Below are 20,223 nucleotides of genomic sequence, written 5' to 3'. Positions count from 1 at the left end.
TCACTGATCACATTAAAAACTATGTTCTTATCCACTTGTTCCGAATGCTTGGGTCTCTGGATAGAACCAAGCAAATAGGGCCCTTCGGAGATTCTTGGGCCCCTATTTGCTTGGTTTTGACTTAAGTGACGTCACCTTTAATGACATTAGCGCACGGGACAAAACCAAGTAAATAGGGCCCTTCGGAGATTCTTGGGCCCCTATTTGCTTGGTTCTGACTCAAGTGACGACACCTTTTATGACATTAGCGCACGGGACAAAACCAAGAGAATAGGGCCCATCGGAGATTCTTGGGGCCCTATTCGCTTGGTTCTGACTCAAGTGACGTAACCTTTTATGAAATTAGCGCACAGGACAGGACCAAGCAAATAGGGCCCTTTGGAGATTCTTGGGACACCTACTCGCTTGGTTCTGACTCAAGTGACGTCACCTCTTATGACATTAGCACACGAGACAGAACCAAGCGAATAGAGACCTTGAGGTGTACTCGAGGCTCAATATTCGCTTGGTTATGACACCAAATAGTTTTGGCTTGCTTTTTCTTTTAGTCATGGGGATCATAGTTCTGGAGACAGACGTGAGCGAGGATACATGTGAAGAAAAACTATTCATGTTCTTATACAACGCCCGTGCTCATCACCGTGCACCAGAACTATCAGGAATGTTTAATGCAAAGTTTTCTATAGAGAGGATTATAGATTGCTCATTTGAGTATCTACAAATCCATTTGCAACAGTATGAGGTAGTCACTTGTGACAATTCCATGACAATTGATGGCATGAGATATGTGCACCCAGCCGACCTTGACCCTAACAAGAGTGCTTCAAGGAGACTAAATCGTTGTCTAGAAAAGTGTCCCTCCAATGCACTGCTTGTACAAGACAGGTGTATGAAGCACTTCAAAAAATGTCGCTTAGTGGAATTCTACCATGGGTTTGTCTATTACTTATACTTGCAGACGGATGGTGAGTGAGAGACTTCCCAGTCAACAACTTTCAGTAGTTGTCCATTGGCGCCAGAGGAAGAGGTAGAGGATGTGGAGGTGCAATGCAACCCATAAGAAGAGCGCGTAGAGGTACTAAAGGAAACATTTGATGAGAACATAACTCTTGCTTCTCTTGCGGATGCAGAAATAGGGTGCAAGCAAGAAAGTCCAAGTAAGGAAGTGACTTTGCCTCTGAATTGTGCTCCCAACTTTGCTGTGGCGGGCGACACCCACTATGTTCTGCTCACAGATATCATGCATGAGCTCAATATATGGGAGGACTACTTCCTAGCTGCAATTATGAATTTTTGTGAGGCAGACATGGGGTTTGTGGATGATGATGGAGTGGACCAACGTCTTATTGCTGACACAGCTGTCCGCGACTCACAATTCACTTCAGGGTGGCAACTGGTCAAAGATACATTCAATGAAGCGAAGTCCGGAGAGGACAATTTGCCAACAGATGAGCAGTTTGAATCGACAACAAAATAACTCGGCTTGGAAAACATGGGTAGGCCCATGGCACCCAGAGATCAGGTAATGAATAGTCAGTCTATTCACTTGTGGGGGAGATCGATGCTGGAAATGGACGAGAATCAGATGGTAACTTTTGTCCTGCATTCAGATGGTATTGGAGATAGCCCAATGATAAAATATCATGATCATTTTTTTTTGTTGACAGGTGCTAGTGTATGACGATAGTTTCCTTAGAAGAGCGGGAGGCTCACGACAAGGTCTTGTCATTGGAGTCCAAGGCAAGGATGCGGCATTGTCTCACTACGTCGGGCGTTTCAACCACAAAAAGGTTTGTAGAAATAGTTCAAGTACTTGGAAATTGTACTCATTTCACTTACGGCCCATAAATTCATTACAATTTTTATGTAGATCATAATATACCAAAAGGAATATTCCGATGACAATGCAAAGTTCCCGCTGTTTTCAATGAAAGTTATTACAAGATTGTGTGGTGGGCACCCCCTCCCACTAAATGCAGAAAGACTAATTCTGATTGAGAAACAGTTTGCTCTACGCATATTTGGCATTTATGGGTGACAAGCACTCAGAGACCCCTATTTCATGTCCTACACAGCAGCTTAGATCCATACAACAAGCGGCTATTTCTGAGGGAAAGAAGATGCCTAATGCCCATGGGGATGCTGCCATCAATAGAGGAACGAGCTCGTCTCTACAGAGCTTGCACATCAAAGAGGTACAAAGTGAGGAAGAAGGAGGTGCATCAAAGAGGATAAGAACGATGGGCTCATGTCCATCTTCTCCCGCTCCTGACTCGTGACCGTCGCCACCTTGCATGGTGATCCACCGCATTTGAAGCTCCCCAAGCCATCTGTTTCTTCTCTTTGCGGATGTGTTGTAAAGATTGTGTAATTTCTGAACTCTTAAGAAGTTCCTTTTGCCTTGCTCTATGAATTAGTCGTCTATAAGTCCATTGGTGTAACTCTAACAGGCTATTAGCCTTATCTTTTCCTCCCCCATGTCTAGTGTGCTTAAAATAACCTGTTCTTGCCATGTAGTGGGTTTTTGCCATGCCTTGTGTGGACCATATTGATAGTGAGCCATATGTCTTGGAAAAATATGGACCATGGTTGAACACTATGTGCTGCATTGAAATAAAACAAAATGGTAAGTAGAGTACAATTTAAAATTTTGTTTTGTATATGTAGAATGCCAACCCACCATGTAATGTATGATATGTTGCCCACCCCACCCTGTAAGGTAAGCCTTTTTCCACTCCAGCAAGGATGCTTGAAATGATGTGAACTTACTTTGGTCCCTGCTCAACGTAGTGGAAAATTTTATCTAGTGATTTCCACACGTTTTTCTTGTGTGTCTGGATTGCCCCACCACCAACATTGTCTTTAACCACTTTATGTAACTATTTCCATTTGTGAACAGGTTTCTCCTTTCTTCTCTATCTGAATCTTTGAGGCTAAACCCAAGAAACCTTCTTGCCTTCGCTCCACCTATCGATGCTTTCCTTGGTACCTTGTACCCACTTTGAGACATCTTAGGGTCCTCTTCGATTTTGACATTGTCTCCATGCAAACCAATGTCTGAGAGCACTCCCTCTAATGATTTGATCACACTTTTCGACTCACTCTCTGGCTTTAATGTCCATGCAAAATATATGTACAAATGAACCACCTCTTTAATTATTCGACAGAGTGCATGAAGTGTACAGACGTGAACTCTACTCAGAGGAATATCAAGCACTGGTTTAAAAGTCTTATCTTGAAGATGCCTGCTAGGAGCTCTATTCCATTGCACACTCTCAAGAGATTGTGCATCAACCATGCAAATGATAAGCATGGATTTTCCTCAACTGCTCCGTGTGTTATGTTGTACATACACTTAAGAGTCTTTAAGTCACCTACTATGTGCCATTCCACTGTGTAGTCACCAAATCCTTCCACGTGATGATAGAAGGAATTTGGGTTTGACTAAAAACCCAATCGAGGATCTCAAAACTTTCCTTATCAACCTACAGTAAAAATGAAAACACAAAATCAACAACCAAATAATCAATATTTTTGTTATCATAGAGTAAATGAAGTATACCTGAAATGATCCTAGAGTTAGAATGTTGTTTTCAAATTGCATGCTGAGTGGATCCTCTTTCGTTATTGATGGATTCAGAGCTCTGTTCATGAGGGTAATGGTGACTCTCTCCAGCTTCTTGTTCTTCAGGACCTCGCACTTGTCGAGCTTCAAAACAAACTTGAGAACCCCACCGCACTCCTCTTGACTGATGTCAAAGAACTGAACTGCATACCTTTGCAATGCTTCAAGATCAATGAAGAGGTTGTTGTGCTCGTTAAACTTTACCTCTCTGCCGCCCTTGCCTAAGAACGTTGCTTCAATATGGAATGGTGACCCAAGTTTCTCAAACACCTCATCGTTTACGTGCCGGTGAGAAGCCTTTACATGTGATGGCTTTGGCAGCAATGATCCTCTCTGTAGTTTATTTTGAGACATTTTAGCTAATGCTTTAAAGAGTGCCCTGTATCCCATTTGCGAGATGCCACTCTCATCAAGTATTTCTTGCACTTCCATTGGTTCCAACTGATTCTCATTCATGAAGGAGGTAAGGAGCCTCCCTTTCAACTTACAAATTTTTTCTGAGTTATCATCTCTTCAACTACTTCTTTTGGAACTAGACGGCTATAATGCACTCCGGCATTGAAGCCTGCACCGTTCGAGTTTGGATGTAGTAAAGACCTGCCAAAAAAGCACCATGCGTTATGATCATGTATAGGAAAGTGTATCCATTTCTTAATGAAGCACATTGAAGAAACAAACTTCGAGTTACCTTAAAGCTCGTATTCATTTTTTCAGGCCACCTTTACCAACCTTCATGTTCTCAATGTTGCACAAATCTCGTTTTCTTTTCCGACTACCAAGCACGATCTCTTTCTCTCACAAACTTGTGATCTTCTTCTCAAGGCCTTGGATTGTCTCTCTATTTGATGAAATCTTTTGAGAGCATACTTCATTAAGTTTCTTCAACTGCATGTTCTCTATCGCCAGGAAGTTTCTTTGCCTTTCCGCATTCAATCCTCTCATTTCCAAATGTTCGGTGTATCCCAATAGCCAATCCTTGACATCGCCTATGAAATGTAAGAGGTTAGTGATATTAGCAAAGGGAGGTGGCGCATTTGTCGTAGGATCCTTTGGATAAATAGACCCATGGGTCCACAAATCCAAATGATGTTCCTTGTTTGTCCTTCTAAGTTCTTTTTCCCGTTGAGATAAGAAAGACTCCCTCCTACGTTTCTGAAACGGTGTGTACTCTTGCAATACATCAACATGAAGATGATGTGTGTTCTTTCTTTGGGTAAGTGTTAAAGATGGAGGGGCTGAGGATTGCAAGTTCAAATTAGTGTTTTCATGAGGAAAATAAGCGTTCTCCATTCCTAGAGTTGATAGAGAAAAAGACGGAGACTCGAAACTCATGAAATATCTCAGGTTTTGGGAGGGAAGGCCATATTCTCAAGTTTAGAGTTGATAGAGTTCGTGTGGCTTATTTTTCTGGAGGGAACACTTGTAAGTTGGCATTTCAAATCATTAGTCATACGGTTAGTTGGATTCCTGATAAGAGAAAGAAAGATAAGAATGATAAAGACGGCGGCTACCTACCAAAGAATGTCATTTTGGCTTTTTGTTGTGCAGAAAAGTATCACATAAAATGCACAAGTTAACATTCTCATTTTCTCTCTCTAAGCCAACGTGGCACTTCTTACAGGGCCCAAAAGTGATTCCAACTTTCTCCTATGTCTGCGGCTCAAAACCACCTTGCCCACGACCCTGGTTAGCATTAGGATGAGATTCACATGCCTGAGCCATCCCTCTACCGCGTCCACCACCACGACCACCTCCACCGCATCATTGTCATCATGTCTTGCATATTTCGTTGTAACTACTCAGTACTAGCAGCCCTTTGAACAGGTTGGCCTCCAGCTTCTTCCTGATTCTCCTCCTTTTGGCTACCATTATTTTGCTCAGGGACCACTTTCCCGTGTTCATTAATCCTTTGAGCTTTCCATTCTTTCTCTCTGGCAATGGCAATTGCCTCCTCAAAGGTGGCGAGCCTTTTCAGCTCAACTTTGAACTTTAAGTTTTCTTTTAGGTTTGCCACAAAACGGTCCTTCTTTAACATGGATGGAGGGATATCATTTCCCAAAGCCCGAGCCCATTTATCCCATAATTAAACGGGTGAACTGCATGAAAAAATCATCAACATTTTGATTAGCCCTTTGAGTGTATCCCAGAATTTCATGCCAAACTTCATCTGGTACTTTGATGGATCGGTGTTGTGCTAGGAAAGCTTGCTTCATACGATTGTAGTCCAAAACCACCCCTGGGTTTTGTGCCTGCATCAAATCCTCAAAATTGTGTAACCAAACTTTTGCCTCATCCTGTAAACTATATTGCAGCAGCCGCAACAATATAGCTTGGTCTAGTATATTGCGCAGTAAGCAATTGACTTTCAATTTTTCAATAAATGTCTATGCATTTTCATTAGGCAATCCTTGAAACTGTGGGAACTCGTCTGCCATGTTTGATTGACACACAAAAACACTTACATGTGACGTCGAAAACTTAAGGGATGTCGATGGATCGCTCCAGTACCTAATCCACCCCACACTGGGTAACCTGGCCCCCAGTGCTCGGCTTTAGAAAACCTCATGACCCTCCAAAGGCTGCAATCCAATTATACGACCGCCTCAAGTGTTGTTCACAATTTGCACATACATAGGTGGTTGCCCATAAGTACCCACATCCCTTTTACATTCACTGCTTGCAGAATAGACATATTTCACAGGAATTGGAGCATAGGAGCACTTGCTCCTCTATGGGGACACCAAAATGATTTTAGCGTGCAAACAAGAAGAAAAATGAGAACCCCTATAGCTTTGCACACACCACACCGTCGGAAAGAAACACCACAAAGCTGCGGAAAACACATATGTCGAAAACCTATAGAGTAGGGCGGAAAACAGACCTAACCCAAACCATGATTAAAATTGATGAAAACTAAGGCCATAAAGATGAATCTTGTATCATGTAGACCTCTGTAGAGTATCCATATGCTTAATTCCGACACCAGACGAGAGAGTTACAAGCTTTCGAAGATGGGCCCTCTCTCAAAAGCTCCAAAAAAGCTAGTCTCTGTTTTGAAAAAGGGTGTGCAGGTAATTGCAGCTATTAAAAGGGGATTTCTTTTACTCTTATCCCAAGGTATTTTCTCTCTCTTCTTAGCTGACATGGTTCTCTCTTTGAGTACCTTTTAATTGGTCCAATTTTGGCCTTTTTTGGGTCAAAAATGAGTTGTTGGCCACTTTTTTACCAAGGCAAGTGGGGAAAGGGGATGTCCAGTGGACCAAAAAAGTGGCGAGGCACCTGGACAGCTGGTGTGGACTGAAAATGGCACCCCCTCACTCCCCCAAATTCCACGAGCCCTCACAAGCAAGGCCAAGAAGCTCCATTAGCTCCTTTGATACACCCTTAGGGGGTACCCACTCCCCCCCTTATACCCCCCAATTTCCACTTTCTCCCCCCCATGTGGGATTACTCCATTTCCACTTGGCACCATCCTTTCCTCTCCCCAACTTCTCAAAAATTTCTAGCTTCTCCCAAAGCATGAGGGGACTTCTCGGACAATTTTCCCCGAGGCATACCTTGCTACTCCGGTCACCGAATGACGCACCGTAACACACGGCTCGAAGCCCATCACCTCGGCTATCTCCAGAAACATGAAACTTCAGCATTTCTAATTTTAGACCCCCAAGTTGGCCTAGTTGTCCTTCTCGCATGCACCCGCAATCACCTTCTAAGTTAAGACCGCCCGCTTCGGATGCTCATAATTCATGACGTACAAGTCCGATTCACAAGCTGTTTAGCACGGATGAAAACCCTTATTAAAAACCATATTTTGGAGTCTCGAACAACCCAAAACATCAGCATTCATTCTTGGAAAAATCACACCTTTGTACATGAATTTTCACAAGGTCACTTTCAAAACTTGCAGGTCTATGTACACATATATACATGAGGCTAGTGGGCAAGCTTTTTAGCATGGATTAGTGAATTTATCTTCATCCAAAAAATGCCTGAAAATGTGGCTAAAGAGCGAGCTGGATGAAAACCTGCTAGGTCAAGCATCCCTTTGACAAAGATAAATATATTGAAGCTTGTAACCCTAGGTGTTGCCTTGACAATCCAGACCCTTTGGTTAGAATCTACATAGTCAAACCCTTTGGTAAGACCTTTTATAGAAATTGCTCAAGGGTTCCTTTTACTTACGGAAGGGAGAGCCTTCCATCTTTAGTGAGAGAGTGCAAATAATCACAAACAAGTGGATAAACCCTATGAATGAAGGTACTAACACTAACAGATAGAGAGAGAATACGACACTAAAATGTTGTCAAACCCTCCTCCAAGGGCCCCTCTCTTGATGGCCAGAGAAGTATATGCTATTGATTGCACAAATCTGGTACAAAGGTACTGATGCAAGTGCTTAATGCTATGATGCAAAGACAATCTAAGTCGGTGACGATGACGACGATGAGGAGATGACAACATTGTCTTGTATGGCTGAAAAAAATGATGTCTTGTATGGCTGAAACGTGATCGTTGCATATCTGACTACGACAAGCTCACACGGAGAGGGTCTGCTACGGGAATGGGTCGGGTCGTAGAGGCTAAGTGCTGAAATTTGAAAACGCTAGCAGATCTACGATTGATGCAAAAACGCTAGGGATTTTGACGTGCCTGTTCGCGAGAATGCTCATGCCGCAAAGATCTACTGCAAGGGTAAAAAATGCTAGACCTTCTTGACTGAAATGTGCAATTTCCTATGATGTTGACTAGTCCAAAAATGCTGGGGTAGTAGGTACTAATTCTGTAAACACGGTTCAAGTGTTATCTCACGATTTTAAGATATGGTTGAAATAGATACCTATAGTGATGATATAATCCTTTAAGATTCTACTTGTAGGGATATTTGGGAGAAACTGTGGTTTGTCCTACTACCTAGTGCTGCAATTTTATGCCATGAAGAGAATATCTTTGTAGAAATTGGCCTTAATAGGTGTTAATATACCACTTCATGGTAGGTCTAGAAAGAAAATAGCCCAAGCCTATATACTTTTGAAATGGAAATATACCTTGCTCATCATCATGGTTTGTGTACGATATATTCATAACGTAAGAGCTTACTCTTCTCATTTGATAGAAAGTGGCCAAGATGCCACCTAAATTAGTCTTCATCGGCTCATCGATTGAATACTAATTTGTTATTGGCATAAGGGCTATGAACCACAAAGGCTAAGAGCCATTGTCAGACGTAGGATAAGACCCAAATGTTGGCATTTCCTGGGTGATTGTTCTGCGGCTTGAATAGATCTACCCAGTGGAGTCCCCATTGATGTTAATGGCCCAGCAAGAGTCTTGCCATTACAGTGTTTTAGGTGCTTTGTTAGCACTACATGTTTTTTAGTGCCAAAATCGAGTTGAGTTTTTGATACTCTTAAACTCACATCAGTTGATTTATACCATGGAGTCTAGAGGCAGCAAACAATTGAGACAACATGGCTGTTCATAAGAGCTAGGCATCTCACTTGTGTGGATGTCTTGCTCTCTCTATAGCACTACGAGTGTCTATGGAAGCACAGGTTTGGGGTAAAACCCAACGGGTGATTAAAGTTTTTTTTCTTTTAAAATCCAGACATCTTGGCAAGTTTCCCCAAGTTCATATGCTATTAGCATATTCCAAACTTTGGAAACCACTATGCCAACTGTCAAAAGGAAATCCTTGCTCCACATAAGTACTCATGCACGGTTATGGTGCTCATCGCGAACACATACTCTTGCAAATTTACAATGGCATAGCAGAAGAAAGTCGACCTTGTCGAGCATTCAACGGTAATCAGCCTTGTTGAATTGTACAATGTGTTGGAAAACAGAGAAATACTTGCAAGAGATGTACCTTGTATCTGCTTGGCTTGATTACTCTTATCTTGAGGATTTGTAGAAGAACCCTTGCTCCCATGATGGCATAGAAAACTTGTCAAATCACGCTTGCCAACAATGGGTGGGTCCCGTCATTGTCTGATTCCATTAATGATAGACAACCCACCTAAGAGCCATGTCTGAGAAAACTGAAGCCTTGCTTCATAGGACAATCCACATGCCATGCATATCAAAAATCGTGTCAATAATCAACAAAGAATCAGCCTGCGGTGCATGGACATTCGTTGCCACCACTACCTGTTGATCAATCTCGATCTTCGTGCTCCGTCTAAACCTTGGTCAAGTCAATCCACGAGCACATCCCTTGGATTAAAGCTCCTTTGGAGCATCTTGAGACATGCTATTTGTCGATTTTCCATTGAAAATTGGGCTAACACTTTTTGTTGCTGAGTGCATGTGTTACTAGGCCAGTTATGGCTTTCAACAATCGCCCAAAACACACCTTGATTTGTAGATCACTATGGCATTCGGATATTGTTGAAGGTTTGCATCCAAAGTTCTACACATGCTGTCAAACGGATTCTTTCTAGTCTCGTTCTTGCACTTTGCATGCCGTGCATGTCTCAGCCCTTGCTGGTGGTGCTGAGGACTTTTCTCTCTCTCTCTGTCGATCGTTACCTCTGTCAAAATGTGGGCTTGGTGGTCTTTATCACCCTTGCATGGCCTTGTTGTAGCCATGCTTGAGGTCTTTTGTTGTCGATCGGTGCATGTGGGCTTGGTGGTATTTATCACCCTTGCATGGCCTTGTTGTAGCCATGCTTGAGGTCTTCCGTTGTCGATCTGAGTTCCAATCGACAATTTCTCATAGCCTACATTGATTTGCATGTGAATCTCCCGCCTCACATGGTGACTTGCACGATGTGTCTAGGGGATTCCCAAGTTCCAATCACGTGCTGCTCATAACCTGCATCGATTTGAGTTCCAATCGCAAGTTGCTCATAGCTTACATTGATTTGCATGTGAATTCCCCACGTCACAAGGTGCCTTGCACGATGTGTCTATGGGATTCATCCTTTCCTAGGGAAAGGGTAGGGATTATTGGGCACCCACATGTGAATTTTAAGCCAAGAAACGACTATGGCCAAGACTGTGTTATAGGGATTATCTTACATTGATTTTCATGTGAATTCCCCGCGTCACAAGGTGCCTTGCACGATGTGTCTATGGGATTCGTCCCTTCCTATGGAAAGGGTAGGGATTATTGGGCACCCACATGTGAATTCTAAGCCAAGAAATGGATATGGCAAAGACTGTGTTGTAGGCCTGTCGCGCCGAGCAAGAAAGGGGAGTGTTCTAATGAGTTGTTGGTCATGCTACAGAGTCAAAAAGGCTCCAAAATGGCATTGCGACCTTGTTGGTATCACTCACACCACCTTTGGTGCAAGTCGATTCCTCGCCTTAGCTCTCCTTCACACATTGCGACAATCCGAGATTTTCTTGGAGCAAGCCGCTAGTACCACGCTCTGTGTCATGAAACTTCCGCCCTTGACTGATCCTTCCATGCACACCCTCATGGAAACAAGAGAGAGAGAGAGAGAGAGAGAGAGAGAGAGAGAGAGAGAGAGAGAGAGAGAGAGAGAGAGAGAGAAAGAGAGAGAGCATGCAAGGTTCCCCCTTCCTCCATAGCCCTTCCCTCCCCTGACCTCTGATACCAATGAAAGGCCATGGGAAGATAGACATGCTCATAACCACCCAACCAGCCTATATGTAGGCCCCTAGCCCTCTGGCTCTTAGCTACATATAGCCCCTGTACCGCATGTGTATTCGGAATTGACCCTTGGCCTTGGTCCATCCTACCTTAGGCCTAACAGTGGGTACTTGTAGCTGAGGGGTTTGAGATGAAGTGAATGCATGGGCCTGAAGTGCTCACTTTGTGGAGCGCGTCAGTCTTCTCAGATGAGTGATCGAAGTTCTAGTTGCCAAGATATTGGCTGTTAAAGATTCACCGAGGGTCGGATCTGTGCTAGGTCGATCACATCGATCGATGTGCCATGTGGGAATTTTTGAGTTTGACCAAGTTTCGGAATGTCATCTTTTGCAGTGCACTCATAATTATATATGCAAGAGGACTTGAACTCTGCACTACTTTAGTCAATATTTGTGTCATCACTATGCATTGGCAATGCTTTCATTGATATGTGTGCTCTTACAAAAGCATGAGAAGTTTAAAGGGTATCTCATTTGCCATAATTAAGCCCAATGGTATTGTAACGAGATCTACTACCCACTTATAGTGCATGGCCAATGGGTAAGTAGGGTGGAACCCATCACGATGGCGTTGTCGTGATGTGGCACGTTCATAATGTGAAATTAAAATATCTACCTCACTCTCAATGCTTTTGTTATGTGGGATCAAATGCAATGATGTACATAGTGTGATATATATGCAAAAATAGATGCCACGATTGTAGTCGTGTACATACCTTGTCGGGCGGGTGAGGCCCTACATGTGCCACTATGGCATGATTTTTCACATAAATATATGCCTATTTTGATTTAGAAAATGTACAGATGTCAAGTGTATCGAAGTCGTAGGATCGTTTTTCCTAGAAAGTTCAATGCAGGCAATCTCGACCAAAAATAGCAGGTTTCATGCACGGGCGTAAAAGACGTGTCCAAAGTGCTTACCAACTGGGAAAATGAGTTTCAACATGAAATTTTAGCCCAATGCGATTTTTCCACAAATTAATGGGATATTTCCCAGCTCGTTTGGGCACCGGGGGATTCACTATTATCAATGGGGGGATGTCACCTTCATGCATCAAAATTAAAGAAAACCCCCTATGTACGGTGTCTTACATCCTAACCTACCCCCCTATATACGAACAAAATATGAACATTCTTGCAATGAGCCATCTTCCCTCATACGGATTTTGTACAGAATGTCATGACCCACTATTTTATGTATACTAGTAAGCACATGTTTTTGTGAAAATACATGTTGAACTCCAAATGAACAGAAGTGTAGATTGTAGTGTGTTTTCATTTGCACTAGATGTTAAGAGAAAAAACCATGAAAAGCAACAAATCTAATGAATACTAAATTATAATAAACCAATTAACACAATGTAATTTGTCAAAAGACGGACATCATTTCCCTTGTAAACTGATACAAATCTCAATCTCAAAACAAATGATACTAGCCACCTACTCAATAGGCTTCCCACATGGGATTTAAGGTACACATATGAAATGGATTTTTCTCTAAATAAAAAATAATGGTATGCTCATAAACAACCATGGAAAACTTCACTTATTAAATCAAAACACATTACAAAAGGTATTAACTTATATTTTTTTCTCTAAATGTATCTCTTTCTTATTAAAATCTCTCTCTCTCTCTCTCTCTCTCTCTCTCTCTCTCTCACACACACACACACACACACACACACACACACACACACACAACCTTTGATTGCCCTTTCCTTGATCTTAAAGTCGCACAGATCCGAATCGGGTCATTTGGATGGATATTGCAAAATTAGACATAGATAGGGCATGGATCAAGCTCTTAACAACCACTGGGCACAAATATAATACACTACTTGTGACATTTTCTAAACAACTTTGTAGAGGGGTTTATTACATGCCCTATCTATCTATATATATATATATATATATATATATATATATATATATATATATATATGGCACACACCTCTCAAATGGTACTAGGGGTGTTGATAATTGTACAGATCCGTACCTCCTCACATGCTTTAAGATTCCTAACAGGTAGACATAAGGGTATAAATAGGAGATGATTGCATTTGTGATATATGTCATCAGGAGGTGAAATCAGAGGAGTACTATGGATGTTGCTATACTGTTTATTATAAGATCCTTCGATGCACCACTGACTTTTTCATGAAGGCTTTGGACCACTATGTTAGATTATGTGCTTTAAAGATCAGTCATGTCTTAGGCTCTTAGCATAGGAGCTTAGGCATCACAAAAGTGATATTGTCTGATGATGCATACACAAAGAGCCATCACATATTTTTTCAATGACAATATTGCAGTTCCAGGCACCTCTACTCTCTCATCCACATACCCAGTTAGGATTTGCCTCTCTAGAGGAGTATCATTGGACAGAGCCATTACCATCTGTAGAGTGAGACGTCCGCAACCATAAAGACCTTCCTTACAGCTTCTCACCATCAGCAAAATTGACTTGCTGATTGTAACATACAGAGCTTTTTCATTTCTAGTCTAGACAGGGATTTAGTTAGGATCAGATTTCATTGCTTGTTACATTTTACAAGGATTTGGTGAGCAAAGATCACTCCTATGACTTGCCGATTGTACAGAGCTTTTTCATTTCAAGTCTAGCTAGGGATTTAGTTAGGATCAGGCTTGTTACATTTTACAGCAAGAGTCTAGAGATATCATAATCAGTTGCACTTGCTCTAACCTTGCGGGCCATTTTGGCCTTTAACAGACGTTTCATTTGAGGAAAAACAACGCTTTAACAAATCAAAAATCTGGTTAAGGAAACGAGTAAATGCAAACAAACTTTAAGTGACTCATTGAAAGTATCAAGTTCCTTGCCTACTAGATCTGCCATTGCTTGCACATATCCTTCCCTTTGATACCACAAGGGAATCATTGTATGCTGCAAATTTGCAAGGTTTTGATCTTTCCTGCAAGTTGTTGGGAGTTATTATCTCCTTTACGTGTGTACTACAATTAAAAGTTTTGGGAAAAGAACCTAAAAATTTCTTCCAAAAGATGAAGGCTTGAACCACTTGTCTATACTTGTCTATACTAATAGATAATGAGGGAAGGGATTCCAACCCCTCCCTCGGACACGTGTCGACATGAGCTTGATCCGGCAAGCTTCAAAACAATGCGCGACGAACACAGTGGGCATGCGACAGAGCTCCAGCTTCATCCGACCAGTGTCCCCTGCAGCCGGTGATTGCTCAGGGACCGTGAAAGGGAGTAAATGCGCTGAGGCTCATCATGCGTGTGCGTTCTTGCTTGGAAAGTAGAGAGAGAGAGAGAGAATCTTGCCCGTTTTCTCACCTTCAAGAGCTTCTGTTAGCGATTTTGTGTGTGTGTGTGTGTGTGTGTGTGTGTGTGTGTGAGAGAGAGAGAGAGAGAGAGAGAGAGAGAGAGAGATGAAGAAGAACAAGAAGAGAATCTTTAATGCGCTGAGGCTCATGCGTGTGTGTTCTTGCTTGGACAGTAGAGAAAGAGAGAGAGAGAGAGAGAGAGAGAGAGAATCTTGCCCGTTTTCTCACCTTTAAGAGCTGCTGTTAGCGATTTTGTGTGTGTGTGTGTGTGTGTGTGTGTGTGAGAGAGAGAGAGAGAGAGAGAGAGAGTGAGTGAGAGAGAGAGAGGAACAACAACAAGAAGAAGAGAATCTTGCAGCCTCCGCCCGTCGAAGGGAGTAAATGCGCTCATGTGTGTGCGTCCTTGCTTGGACACTTGGTTGAGAGAGAGAGAGTTTTCACCTTCAAGCGCTACTGTTAGCGATTTTCTGTGTGTGAGAGAGAGAAGAAGAAGAAGAAGAATAAGAGAATCCTGCAGCCTCCGTCGCCCCTGTGTAAATTGACTAAGTATGAAGGTTTTTACATTGCTCCTCTTTTTCTCACCCCACCCTCAAAAGAAAAAGGAACATCAGGCGCTTATCACAAATCAATAAAAACTTCTTTCAAAAACTTAGCAAACTTACATATTGATGCTAGAGCACACGTCTCAGGGCGATGCAGTACGTGCTCGAATTTTGTTCCCTTGGGGGCAATTAAAAAAAGAAGATGCAATAGAGAGGTTCAACTACGCTTTAAGCAAGTGATGCGGCCTCCACCATGGGAGCATGCAGCACACGCTCGAGTTCGATTCTGTCAGGAGCAATTAGAGAAAAAAGATGTAGTAGAGGCTCAACTATGCTTCAAGCAAGAGGCACTGGACCTCCTTCCTAGGAGGAGTGTATGGAGCACGCCACATCTAAAACAAAAAAGATTATGAGGCTCTTCGGCATAAGCAAGCGGCACGACCTCCTTCGTAGGAGCAACATTGGGTGATGCAGCACGTGCCCGAGTTCGATCTCCTCAAGAGCAATTAAAGAAAGAGATGTTGCAGAGGCTCAACTACATTTCAAGCAAGCGGCACAGACTCCTTTGAAGGAGCAGTGCATGGTATACATCACAACAAAAACAACAAAGATTATATGGCTCTTCGGTAGACCAGTATTCGGCATGGAGGAGGCTTCAACTCACACGCTCCCTATACAGGAGACATTAGAAAAGATTTTTAGTCTCTTTGGGCATTCAATCTCCCTCATGCAGGAGGCTTCAACTGATCAATATGTTGTCCCACCGCCACATTGTTATGCACCCTCTGCTGACCTTCGTCTCAGCTGCTACGATACCAATGACGTGGAATAAGATGATATGTTAGTAAAACGAAGCGCCTCATAGGTTGCCAATCTCTTCTCTTCAAGCAAGCGGACAGTGCACCTGGCAACACAGGGACGAAAGAGAGAGAGAGAGAGAGAGAGAGAGAGAGAGAGAGAGAGAGAGAGAGAGAGAGATGAAATGAAATGAAATGATATATTAACGTCTTCAAAAGGCCAAAGTGACCTATGAGACAAAAGAGTTCACGAATGGTGAGTCTGATACAATGTGTGTACAAGACTAAAAAATTGAAAATTGAAAAACTGAAATTGAGCTGAGCTAAAGTGAAATGGGATGAAATGAAAGGCTGAGATGTTGGGATCAAGATCCTATCTTCTGATATCCAACATCCGTCTTTGGCGAAGCTCATCAATGTCCTCCTCAATGAGTACTCTGACTGGGCGTCTCTCATGTCGTGCCAAACATTCCGGACCCTCTGATGCAGCTTCCACTGATGTCTTGATGACCCTCGCAGTCGTGGGCGTCTAGATCTCCCAAGCTCAGTGGCCCTATCAGTCAATGTACCTCTGGTATAGGTGGACTCTGAAGTTTGTTGGGATGACTGCTCATCTGAATGCCCCGTATGTAGTCTGAAGAAATCAGTGATCTCCCTCTGTGAGTGTCTCCTACTGTTTGGTCTCCTCAAGAGGCTCTCCCTATGTTTGTGCAGCTCCGATAAAAATAGCCCAAGGCATCTCTACTCCTGGTATCTCATAACTTTGGCCAGTGGTCCAAAACCCTCTCTGAATAGGCAGTGGAAGCAAGGGGTTTGAGTATAAGAGGGGCCATGCCGCCGCCGAAGGCGGCGCCGTTGTACTAGTTGAGATAGAAAGCTGAGGAAAAAGAGGTAATATGACAAGCCTTGTGATTTGATCTCTTTTTAACTGCATAAGAAAATCTTACTTTAGGTCAAAAACAACACCAATACAGTTTAAGCAAAGCACATCTCCCATATGGCTTTAGGGAGGGGAGTGATGAAATGTAATTGTGGAACTAAAACTCCACGGCATAACAGGGCAAAACTGCTAGCAAAGTCCAGGAACTAGAAAAGGATGAAAAGGCATACCTGCTCAAGTGCCTCTTCTATAAAAGGATTCATGTACCTCATTCCAATGTATACTTTTGCTAAAACGTTCTTTTCTAGTAAAGCCACAGATTATTTAAACACTTTAAACACCTTATAAAGCTCACTATCTGCACCGGATAAAAAATATGCACTCATGTTTCCCAACTAAAGTAGCCCTAATTACAGAAACAACAAGTTTAAGAGGCATTTATGCCCTGTGTACAATCAAAGGATTGCCCTAGGAGTCCTTGAATCATCATGGAATGGATTTTCCACATCACAGAAGTCATGTTGGTGGTCACCCAGACAAAAATCATGTGTAATAACCATGAATTGTCTGGCCTGTGTCCGTCACAAATACATGCAATGGCGAGATAAGGGATATCTGAATTGACTATTTAGAAGAAGCAATAGAGGAAGAGAAATTACTTTAACTAGAATATTTTTAAAAAACAAACATGAAGCAAATTCTCAAACAATAATGAAAAAATACAGATGCATAAACAAATTTCCTTGACTGGTGAAAGTACGACTAAAATTGTGCAAGTAAGCACATGCAGCATGCATGTGCATGTTGCATGCAAGCGCATCATCGTGCATGTGCACGCACAAGCACATATAATGCATGCATGTGCCCATGAATGGGAAAAAAAAACATCTTCACATGCATACATACATCCATCTGCACTATTCAGATAACCCATCATGTGATATTGGCCAAGAAAACTCTTCAATCAACACTAAAGTAATATGCAAAGTTACACTACCTCAAAACTTAAACTCCTTGCTAACAAGCATTAGTTGAACATAGCCAAAGAAAAAGCTTGAAAACATACGGCATGTTACGCTTTCCAACTTCATCTATAAAAGATGAGACAGTAAGCTACCAAAGCTAAAAGACGACATGTTCAATGTAACAAATAGAACTGTTAGAAGACTCAAAAATCTCCAAGTAACAATTGCTAAAGTGTTGTAAGACATCATCCACACTTAAAAAGTTGAGATCAATTCAAGTCACAACAAGTATTTGTACATGATCCTCAGTTATTCTTCGCAAGGGTGATCCTCCACCAATGGCAACATATCCCTTTTTTCTTTAGGAGCTCATACAAGTGATATGAATCTTGCAAGAGGTTGTTGAAAAAATTTTAACATCCTTGGAAGCCGAATAATGTCTTAATACAGAGTAATAGAACATTCACAAAAGCTGCACTAAAAAACTAGTAAAATGTAATCTGACTGTTCACACAGAGAATAGGCTGGAATTATTCACTCAGGATACAATCTCACAGAGGGATTGGGAACCCATGTTTGCATGTATATATCCATACCTTCTTAGGATACATGGTTGCACCATGATATATGTGCCAAACATCCCACTCCAGAATGTGCATATAAATAACCCATGAAATCTCCCTGAACAATATCAATCTAGGGTACCAAACAAAAACAGTCACAAATGAGGAATGGCTTGAAGCTTACTGGATCTGCAAAACGATTGTATAAAAATGGTTGCACGTCGTTTCTATCATATTGGAAGGCCTCTCTTATTTGCCTTCCTTCCCTCCTTACCTCTCGAGGCTGACGTGCCCCTCCCGCCTGGAACTCCTCCTTCCTCACAAGCCTGCACCACAGCTCCCCCTACCACTCACAAGGCTACACCTACAGAGAACATCTCGAGCTTCATCACCACTACACACATCCTCAGACAAGACGAGAGAGAGAGAGAGAGAGAGAGAGAGAGAGAGAGAGAGAGAGAGAGAGAGAGAGAGAGAGAGAGAGAGAGAGAGAGAGAGAGAGAGAGAGAGAGAGAGAGAGATGCCCTTGTTGTGTGATGCGCAAGGCTAGAAAAATAACCGAAGAAAATAAGGGCAAGCTTGAAATTCTCCTGGTTTTTAGGTCAAAATTTAAATCTTTTGCCGGTAATTACACTAAAATTTGTGAAAACTTCCCGGTTTTCTTCAAGGCAAGCTCAAAATCTAACAGCCAGAATTTTGGGATTTCAGCCGGTTAAAATACATTGGACACCGTTTTTCTTCTAGCACTGGTCCACACACACACACACACACACACACACACACAGAGAGAGAGAGAGAGAGAGAGAGAGAGAGAGAGAGAGAGAGAGAGAGAGAGAGAGAGAGAGAGAGAGAGAGAGAGAGAGAGAGAGAGATCAAATTGGGAAGGGAGGAGCATGGCCTCCATGTCGCCTGCCTCTAGAGTCCCCCTTTTCACTCTTTTAAGGCCTAGTTCAGACCACGCAGTGGAAGAAAACAAACTTTTTTGCAGCTTCCGAGCAGAAGATGTAAGCACCTATGGATTCCACCCTCCAACGATTTACACAGAGCGGTGGTAGACAGGGAGCGAGCATCCTATGTGGAGTGCAATAATTGGCCCGAGGGACTCCTGTAAGGGTGGAAGAGGTGTTCTTCCGGGGGGGGGGGGTGTGGCCGGAAGATCAATTTAGGGGGATGGAAGAGAAGAGGCCCCCTTTTTCCATGACGTGGAGGAACTTTTTGTTACCTCCACCGCCGTATGTGAACGGGGCAAGCCACATGACAATGTTTCATTGGTCCAAGCTAAACTAAAACATTTCCACCGGGCTGATGTGAACCCAGCCTAAAACTTCCTGGGAATCGTCTTATGATTCTCAATATTTAAGCATTTTCCCCAGTTGGGTATCCCCTACTAGGCCACCCAGATTCAAAGTAAAACTCCCACACGTTCTGTGCCTTCTAGGTTAAGCCCATTTGAATGTTTCCCTTGTACATTTTCCATGGGCGACAGAAACTGAGAGCTATCATTCTCTTTCGATGCATCATCTAAGGAAAGTGAGGCAGTTAAACAAGTTTCGCTTCTCCCTTCTTTTCCTTTGCAAGACATAGTCCTCCTTCCTCTACTTACACACACACACATATCATGTACCAAACTCAAACGTTTCTATTCATTCTAACTTTAGCAAACAATTTGTAATAGAGTATTAGAACTATAAAATAAAGGCAAACTTAAAAGTCTCCTGGTTTTTAGGTCAAAATTTGACGCTTTTGCTAAAAGCGTTTCCGGTTCACTTTAAGAAAATCTTGCAATCAATCTAGGTTACTAAAATTCAAAGGATCAAAGCCAAAACTCTTGAAGAGAAAATTGAATAAACAATCTAAATAACTCTTGAAGATAACAATAAATAAAATGAGGGTGTAGATGTGGAGACAAAGGCTATGCAGATGGTG

At 42.4% G+C, this 20,223-nt stretch overlaps 1 pseudogene; it reads right to left on the bottom strand.

Moving 5' to 3' along the window:
* Positions 1-13,898: 13,898 nt before the first annotated feature.
* LOC147420839 (ferrochelatase-2, chloroplastic-like) lies at positions 13,899-19,912 on the bottom strand (annotated as a pseudogene).
* Between the last annotated feature and the right edge of the window lie 311 nt (positions 19,913-20,223).

This window comes from Adiantum capillus-veneris, chromosome 28 (genome assembly GCF_014529385.1).
Source record: "Adiantum capillus-veneris isolate H3 chromosome 28, ASM1452938v2, whole genome shotgun sequence".
Taxonomy (NCBI): Eukaryota; Viridiplantae; Streptophyta; class Polypodiopsida; order Polypodiales; family Pteridaceae; genus Adiantum; species Adiantum capillus-veneris.
This window is presented reverse-complemented; position numbering and strand designations above follow the sequence as displayed.